The sequence below is a fragment of the Salvelinus sp. IW2-2015 genome, unplaced genomic scaffold, assembly GCF_002910315.2.
Source record: "Salvelinus sp. IW2-2015 unplaced genomic scaffold, ASM291031v2 Un_scaffold16384, whole genome shotgun sequence".
In the NCBI taxonomy this organism is placed as follows: domain Eukaryota; kingdom Metazoa; phylum Chordata; class Actinopteri; order Salmoniformes; family Salmonidae; genus Salvelinus; species Salvelinus sp. IW2-2015.
In genome coordinates this window covers 251,438-259,591 of record NW_019957562.1, presented here as the reverse complement: position 1 = coordinate 259,591, position 8,154 = coordinate 251,438, and the positions used below count along the sequence as shown (strand labels likewise).

The 8,154-nt window shown below is 43.2% G+C and overlaps 2 pseudogenes; both read left to right on the top strand.

Annotated features, from left to right (window-relative positions):
* Nucleotides 1-1,564: 1,564 nt before the first annotated feature.
* LOC112080582 (5S ribosomal RNA) lies at nucleotides 1,565-1,673 on the top strand (annotated as a pseudogene).
* A 730-nt stretch (nucleotides 1,674-2,403) lies between these two features.
* On the top strand, nucleotides 2,404-2,580 carry LOC112080583 (U1 spliceosomal RNA; annotated as a pseudogene).
* The last annotated feature ends 5,574 nt before the right edge of the window (nucleotides 2,581-8,154 follow it).

Below are 8,154 nucleotides of genomic sequence, written 5' to 3'. Positions count from 1 at the left end.
TGTGAGAATGTTATTCATTGACTACAGCTCAGCATTCAACACCATAGTGCCCTCAAAGCTCATCAYTAAGCTAAGAACACTGGGACTAAACACCTCCCTCTGCAACTGGATCCTGGACTTCCTGACGGGCCGCCCCCAGGTGGTGAGGGTAGGTAACAAAAAAATCCACCACGCTGATTCTCAACGCGGGGGCCCCTCAGGGGTGCGTGCTCAGTCCCCTCCTGTACTCCCTGTTCACTCATGACTGCATGGCCAGGCATGACTCCAACACCATCATCAAGTTTGCCGATGACACAATAGTGGTAGGTCTGATCACCAACAACGATGAGACAGCCTATAAGGAGGAGGTCAGAGACCTGGCCGTGTGGTGCCAGGACAACATCCTCTCCCTCAACGTGACCAAGACAAAGGAGATGATTGTGGACTACAGGAAAGGAGGACCGAGCACGCCCCCATTCTCATCGACTGAGCTGCAGTGGAGCAGGTTGAGAGCTTCAAGTTCCTTGGTGTCCACAACACCAACAAACTAACATGGTCCAAGCACACCAAGACAGTCATGCAGAGGGCATGACAAAGCCTATTCCTCATCAGGAGACTGAAAAGATTTAGCATGGGTCCTCAGATCCTCAAAAAGTTCTACAGCTGCACCATRMAGAGCATCCTGACTMGTTGCATCACTGCCTGGTATGGCAACTGCTCGGCCTCCGACCGCAAGGCACTACAGAGGATAGTGCGAACAGCCCAGTACCTCACTGGGGCCAAGCTTCCTGCCATCCAGGACCTCTATACTAGGCGGTGTCAGAGGAAGGCCCTAATAATGGTCAAAGACTCCAGCCACCCTAGTCATAGACTGTTCTCTCTGCTGCTGTACCAGAGCGCCAAGACTAAAAGGTTTCTTAACAGCTTCTACCTCCAAGCCATAAGACTCCCGAACAGCTAATCAAAGGGCTACCCAGACCCCACTTTTACGCTGCTAATACTGTCTGTTTATTATCCATGCATAGTCACTTTAACTCGACCTACATGTACATATTACCTCAATTACCTCGACTAACCGGTGCCCCCGCACATTGACTCTGTACCAAAACTTCCTGTAAATAGCCTCGCTATTGTTAGTTAACTGCTGCTGTTTAATTATTTGTTATTTTAATTTTCAATTTTTTACTTAACACCATTTTTCTCTTAACTTCTTAAAGCATTGTTGGTTAAGGGCTTGTAAGTTAGCATTTCATTGTAAGGTCTACACTTGTTGTATTCGGCACGTGACAAATAAAATTTGATTWGATTTTTTGATTTATTTAACACTTTTTTGGTTACTACATGATTCCATATGTGTTATTTCATAGTTTTGATCTATTCACTATAATTCTACAATGTAGAAAATAGTAAAAAATAAAGAACCCCTGGAATATCGCAAACATTTGTGATATCAGACAGGTTAAGATATTAAAAAGTCATTGGTGATTTTTTTCTACAGTGTTGCATAATATGAATCTAATTGGTGAAAATGTCTGTTTATCAGACTCACTTTGACTTTATATGGTGTACCAAGAGTTATTCCTTCGCATACGGCCATACCAGCCTGAAAACCCCTGATCTCGGAAGCTAAGCAGGGTCGGGCCTGGTTAGTACTTGGATGGGAGACCGCCTGGGAATACCAGGTGCTGTAAGCATTTTGTCCACTAGGGTGTCTGTCCTCTTGCATTAMTTCATCAGCGTCACTGCCTTGTAGTAAGCATTTGATGCTGAATTGACTAAATGCAGCTTCTATGGGCTAGTCTCCCATGCCCTTTTAATACAATCAAAGTTCCTTGTGCTGTCAGGGAGCAACTGCCTTTTATTTATAAGACAAATAAGAATATTGTTACTGAATGCAGCTTGTGTGTGCTTTGTGCTCCCTCGCCCTGTTCAAATGAGCAAAGGAAATAATGCTGGTGAGGAGTGGAAACTGACTGGTCTGGTGGCCCTGTGTTTTCCATGGTGGAATTACAACCCTTCTTTTACGGCGTAAATCAAAAGTACAAGAGAATGTGAGATGTTATCGATAATAAATCAATTGCTTTCATGCATTTGTCTGTGTGTGTGTGTGTGTGTGTGTGTGTGTGTGTCTGAATGTGATTGTATTTTCGTCATATCGCATACATTTGTGATATAGACAGGTTAAGATATTAAAAAGTCATTGGTGATTTTTTCTACTGTTGCATGATGGGAATCTAGTGGTTCACTGATATAATCCAGTAAACAAAATAAACTTACTTTTTCACCACTCTGTCTGCAAGTGCATTCCTAAACGGCATTTAACGCAGGTCGATGTGATGTGATATTATCGGAACACAAAGTGGTTACCATTAGCAGAAAATGTTGGCACTGGAGACACTTGACCTCCACCGATGAGTGTAACTCATACTTACCTGGCAAGAGAGATACCGTGATCAAGAAGGTGGTTCACCCAGGGCGTGGCTTAGCCATTGCACTCCGGCTGTGCTGACCCCTGCTGATTTCCCAAATGTGGAAATGTCGATGTAGTAATTTATGGTAGTAATTTATGGTAGTGGGGGACTATGTCCGCACTCTCCCCTGATGTCTTGTTTAAGTCAAATCTGTTACTCGGCCATACAGGAACATTCACTGTCTTCTTGGTAAGCAACTGTCCTGCTGAAAGGTGAATTAATCTCCCAGTGTCTGTTGGAAAACAGACTGAACCAGGTTTTCCTCTAGGATTTTGGCTATGCTTAGCTCTATTCTGTTTCTTTTTATCCTGAAAACCTCAAAATTCCTTAAATATTAATAGCATACCCATAACATGATGCAAACACCCCTTTGTTTGAAAGTATGGAGAGTTGTACTCTGTAATGAGTTGTACTGGATTTGCCCACTTTGTATTCAGGACAAATAAAAATCCAGTTTATTTTCAGTATTGCTTTAGTGCCTTGTTGCATACAGGATGCATGTTTTGGAATATTTTTATTCTGTACAGGCTTTTGTCAATTAAGTTAGTATTGTGGAGTAACTACAATGTTGTTGATCCATCCTCAGTTTTCTCATATCACAGCATTAAACTCTGTAACTGTTTTAAAGTCACCATTGGCAATATGGTGAAATCCCTGAGTGGTTTCCTTCCACTCTGGCAACTGTGTTAGGAAGGATGCTTGTATCTTTGTATTGACTGGGTGTATTGATACACCATCCAAAGTGTAATTAATAACTTCACCATGCTCAAAGGGATATTGAATATCTGCTTTTGTTATTTTTACTCATCTACCAATAGGTCCCCTTCTTTGTAAGGTATTGGAAAACCTCCCTGGTCTTTGTGGTTGAGTTTGAAATTCACTGCTCGACTGAGGGACTTGCAGTTAATTGTATGTGTGTGATACAGAGATGAGGTAGTCATTCAAAAATCACGCGAAACACAATTTTTGCACACAGAATGAGTCCATGCAACTTATTATGTGACTTGTTAAGCAAATTGTTTCTCCTGAACTTATTTAGCATTGCCATAACAAAGGGGTTGAAAACTTATAGACTCAAGACATTTCAGATAATCATTTTTTATGAATTTGTAAACATTTCTAAAAACATAATTCCACATGATGGGGTATTTATTGTGTGTAGGCCAGTGACAATACAATTTAATCAATTTTAAATTCAGGCTGGAACACAACAAAATGTAGAAAAAGTCAAAGGGTGTGAATACTTTTAAGTCTTGAAAATGGTTGTCTAGCAATGATCAACAACCAATCTGACTGACCTTGAAGAATTTTGAAAAGAATAATGAGCAAATGTTGCACAATCCAGGTGTGGAAAGCTCTTAGAGGGTTACCCAGAAATACTCAAAGCTGTAATCTCTTCCAAAGGTGCTACTACAAGTATTGACCCATGGGTGTGAATAGTTATGTAAATTAGATATTTCTGTTATTTTCAATACATTTTCAAAAAATTGTGTGTGTGTGTGTGTGTGTGTGTAAGCTGGTGTGTGTGTGTTCAGCCATTTTTTCCATCACCCGTATCCTCATCAAAGGATATAGCACAAGGTTTCTCGCTGTTGTCTCTCTACATCTTTACCCTCCCTCATTATTTCTCTACTCTCTCCACCCTCTCTCTATCTCTCTTCCTTTCCCTCTCCCTCACAATCCCCAGTACTGGTGAGACACCATCAGGAGAAATGGAGGCACTGCAGAAAGAGGAAAGTACTGCAGTCAGCCCCCCTTTTAGTGTAGTGTCACAGTAGTGTACACTCTGCCTCCGACTGTCATTGTGTTTAATGGTCTACATTCTGTTATTTCCTATCAGAGAAGCAAGATAGAAGTGTGTGGGTAGTGTTTGGGGCAAACAAGAGAGCGGGAGATAGTATGAACGGATGAGGATGGACAAGAAAGCAGTGGGAGAGAGCGAGAGAGAGCGAGAGAGAGAGAATAATATACACTGTCAGAAAAAAAGTGTCAAAAAGGAGTTTTCGACAGGGACAAGGTGAAAGAAAGTGTTAGAAAAATATTATTTGTTGGGTAAAAAGATAAGCCTTTATCGTTTTACGTAGAACCTTTTTGGAAGAGTATACAATGGGCCACTGGGTCAGCATAGAAACACAAAGTCCAGCTACACAAAGACAAGAGGTGTTGTAAGGAATAATACCGGGCGTAAAATAAATGGTGCATGAGGGAAATGTATTTTGGGAAATCTCCCAGAGGCCGCAGCTTATCTACAAAGTGACACCAGTGCATCCACCTCGGGGGTGTGCCTCTCATGACCAAACCCCATGTAGAACCACAGCATCAGAGGACCCCGAGCACCGGGGGCAGTGGTTCTAGTTTATATTGGTAAACTAAAACACCCTCCAAAATTGCTCTATATCCCTTCCGGTTTGTTTAAGTATGAAAGACACCCTAAACAGTGGTGGTTTCGGGTTCTCTCCTTTTTAGCAGGCTGGAAAAGAATGATTAATACACTGCTCAAAAAAATAAAGGGAACACTTAAACAACACAATGTAACTCCAAGTCAATCACACTTCTGTGAAATCAAACTGTCCACTTAGGAAGCAACACTGATTGACAATAAATTTCACATGCTGTTGTGCAAATGGAATAGACAAAAGGTGGAAATTATAGGCAATTAGCAAGACACCCCCAAAAAAGGAGTGATTCTGCAGGTGGTGACCACAGACAACTTCTCAGTTCCTATGCTTCCTGGCTGATGTTTTGGTCACTTTTGAATGCTGGCGTGCTCTCACTCAGTGGTAGCATGAGACGGAGTCTACAACCCACACAAGTGGCTCAGGTAGTGCAGTTCATCCAGTAGGCACATCAATGCGAGCTGTGGCAAAAAGGTTTGCTGTGTCTGTCAGCGTAGTGTCCAGAGCATGGAGGCGCTACCAGGAGACAGGCCAGTACATCAGAGAACGTGGAGGAGGCCGTAGGAGGGCAACAACCCAGCAGCAGGACCGCTACCTCCGCCTTTGTGCAAGGAGGTGCACGCCAGAGCCCTGCAAAATGACCTCCAGCAGGCCACAAATGTGCATGTGTCTGCTCAAACGGTCAGAAACAGACTCCATGAGGTGGTATGAGGCCCGACGTCCACAGGTGGGGGTTGTGGCTTACAGCCCAACACCGTGCAGGACGTTTGGCACTTTGCCAGAGAACACCAAGATTGGCAAAATTCGCCACTGGCGCCCTGTGCTCTTCACAGATGAAAGCAGGTTCACACTGAGCACATGAGCACATGTGACAGACGTGACAGAGTCTGGAGACCTGGTGAGAACGTTCTGCTGCCTCCAACATCCTCCAGCATGACCGGTTTGGCGGGGTCAGTCATGTGTGGAGTGGCATTTCTTTGTGGGCCGCACAGCCCCTCATGTGCTCGCCAGAGGTAGCCTGACTGCCATTAGTACCGAGATGAGATCCTCAGACCCCTTGTGAGACCGTTTGAGCAGACACAATGCACATTTGTGGCCTGCTGGAGGTCATTGCAGGGCTCTGGCAGTGCACCTCCTTGCACAAAGGCGGAGGTAGCGGTCCTGCTGCTGGGTTGTTGCCCTCCTACGGCCTCCTCCACGTCTCCTGATTTACTGGCCTGTCTCCTGGTAGCGCCTCCATGCTCTGGACACTACGCTGACAGACACAGCAAACCTTTTTGCCACAGCTCGCATTTGATGTGCCATCCTGGAGAACTGCACTACCTGAGCCACTTGTGTGGGTTGTAGACTCCGTCTCATGCTACCACTGGAGTGAGAGCACCCGCCAGCATTCAAAAGTGCCACCAAAACATCAGCCAGGAAGCATAGGAAACTGAGAAGTGGTCTGTGGTCACCACCTGCAGAATCACTCCTTTTTGGGGTGTCTGCTATTGCCTATAATTTCCACCTTTTGTCTATTCCATTTACACAACAGCATGGTTGAAATTTATTGTCAATCAGTGTGCTTCCTAAGTGGACAGTTTGATTTCAGTAGAAGTGTGAATTGACTTGGAGTTACATTGTGTTGTTTAAGTGTTTCCTTTATTTTTTTGAGCAAGTGTATATCAGCTTGGATTCAGGAATAGACCCATGGATGAAGGACTGAGAAGCAGAAGTAGAGGGTTGGTCTTTTAGATAGGGAGCTGAGCAAAGCCCTTTGGGTGCTGAGCCAAATGTCATTCAGAAAAGGTGTGGTGACTTAGTCACGTGTGTGTTCAGCACTATTCAAACAGACAGCGACGGAATCCAAATTCAGAAGTCCAAAGTCTGCATCTACGTGTGTGCTACCAAATACCCTTCAGATATAGTGCTGCCCAAAGCTAGGGGTCAAGTCTACTATGTCTAGCTCATATAAATATAATCAAAAACAAAATGTTCACTAGTTCTTCATTTGTGTAGTTTGTATTGTTGACTGCTCTTTGTGAAGCAGGTTTATTTCAAAAGAGACATTGGTCTCATGCATAAATGAAGGTTTAATCAAATAAATAATGGCAAAGCCTTGTGGTGGCATTGAGATCCCTTTAGCATCATAGGACGTGTGTAGACTACGGAGTAAAAATACTGTAGCGTTTTATGAGAGAGGATGTTTTAGCACCCCTTGGTGGGTAAGAAGAAAAGACACCAGTAACAGTCCAAAGGACACTACCCCTTTACACTCGTACCCGGGTTGAAAATGGCAGATTTGATAAACGCCTAAATTGGAATGCAGTTATGGAACGCCGATTGGGTCTTAATGCAACCGCTGGTTAGATTTTTTTAAATAACTTTAGTATGACATACAGCTTACGTTATGGCGAGACAGCGCCCACAATAAGGCGGAAAATAGGACTAAACATTTTCCACAGAAATACGAAATAACATCATAAATGGTTTCCTACTTTTGCTGAGCTTCCATCAGAATCTTGTACAAGGAGTCCTTGGTCCAGAATAATCGTTGTTTGGTTTTAGAAAGTCCTTTTCTCCTGTCGAATTAGCAACCTTAGCTAGCCAAGTGGCGCGAACATGTCCATCTTCTCTCGACGCAAACAACGGAAAACTCCAAAAGTCCCGATAAACTTTTGAATAATCTGATAAAACTCGGTTAAAAAAACATACTTTCGATGATATTATCACATGTATCAAAATAAATCAGAGCCGGAGAATTTAGCCGTGTATACCGAACGCTTTTCAGAAGGCAATCTGGGGTTCCTTCTCGCGCCTTCGAAGACAATGAAATTTCCAGACCTGTCATTCCAAAACGTCTTGTTCGACCTCAGATCAAGCTAGACACCCCATTTCACCTCCCACTGCCTGTTGACATCTAGTGGAAGGCGTATGAAGTGCATGTATATCGATAGATATAAGCCAGTTGAATAGGCAGGCCCTGGAACAGAGCCTCGATTTCAGATTTTTCACTTCCTGTCTGGAAGTTTGCTGCAAAATGAGTTCTGTTTTACTCACAGATATAATTCAAACAGTTTTAGAAACTTGAGTGTTTTCTATCCAATAGTAATAATAATATGTATATGTACGATCTAGAATAGAGTACAAGGCCGTTTCATTTGGGCACGATTTTTTCCCAAAGTGAAAATAGCGCCCCCTACACACTAACAGGTTAAAGCACGTGGTCAAAACGRGATTTTTCTAATGCTACGCGTGTAATGTAAGCAAGTGCAGGCGCTAAATTAGCACGTTCACACGTTATGTTAACGTCTTCATGCGCTAAGTTA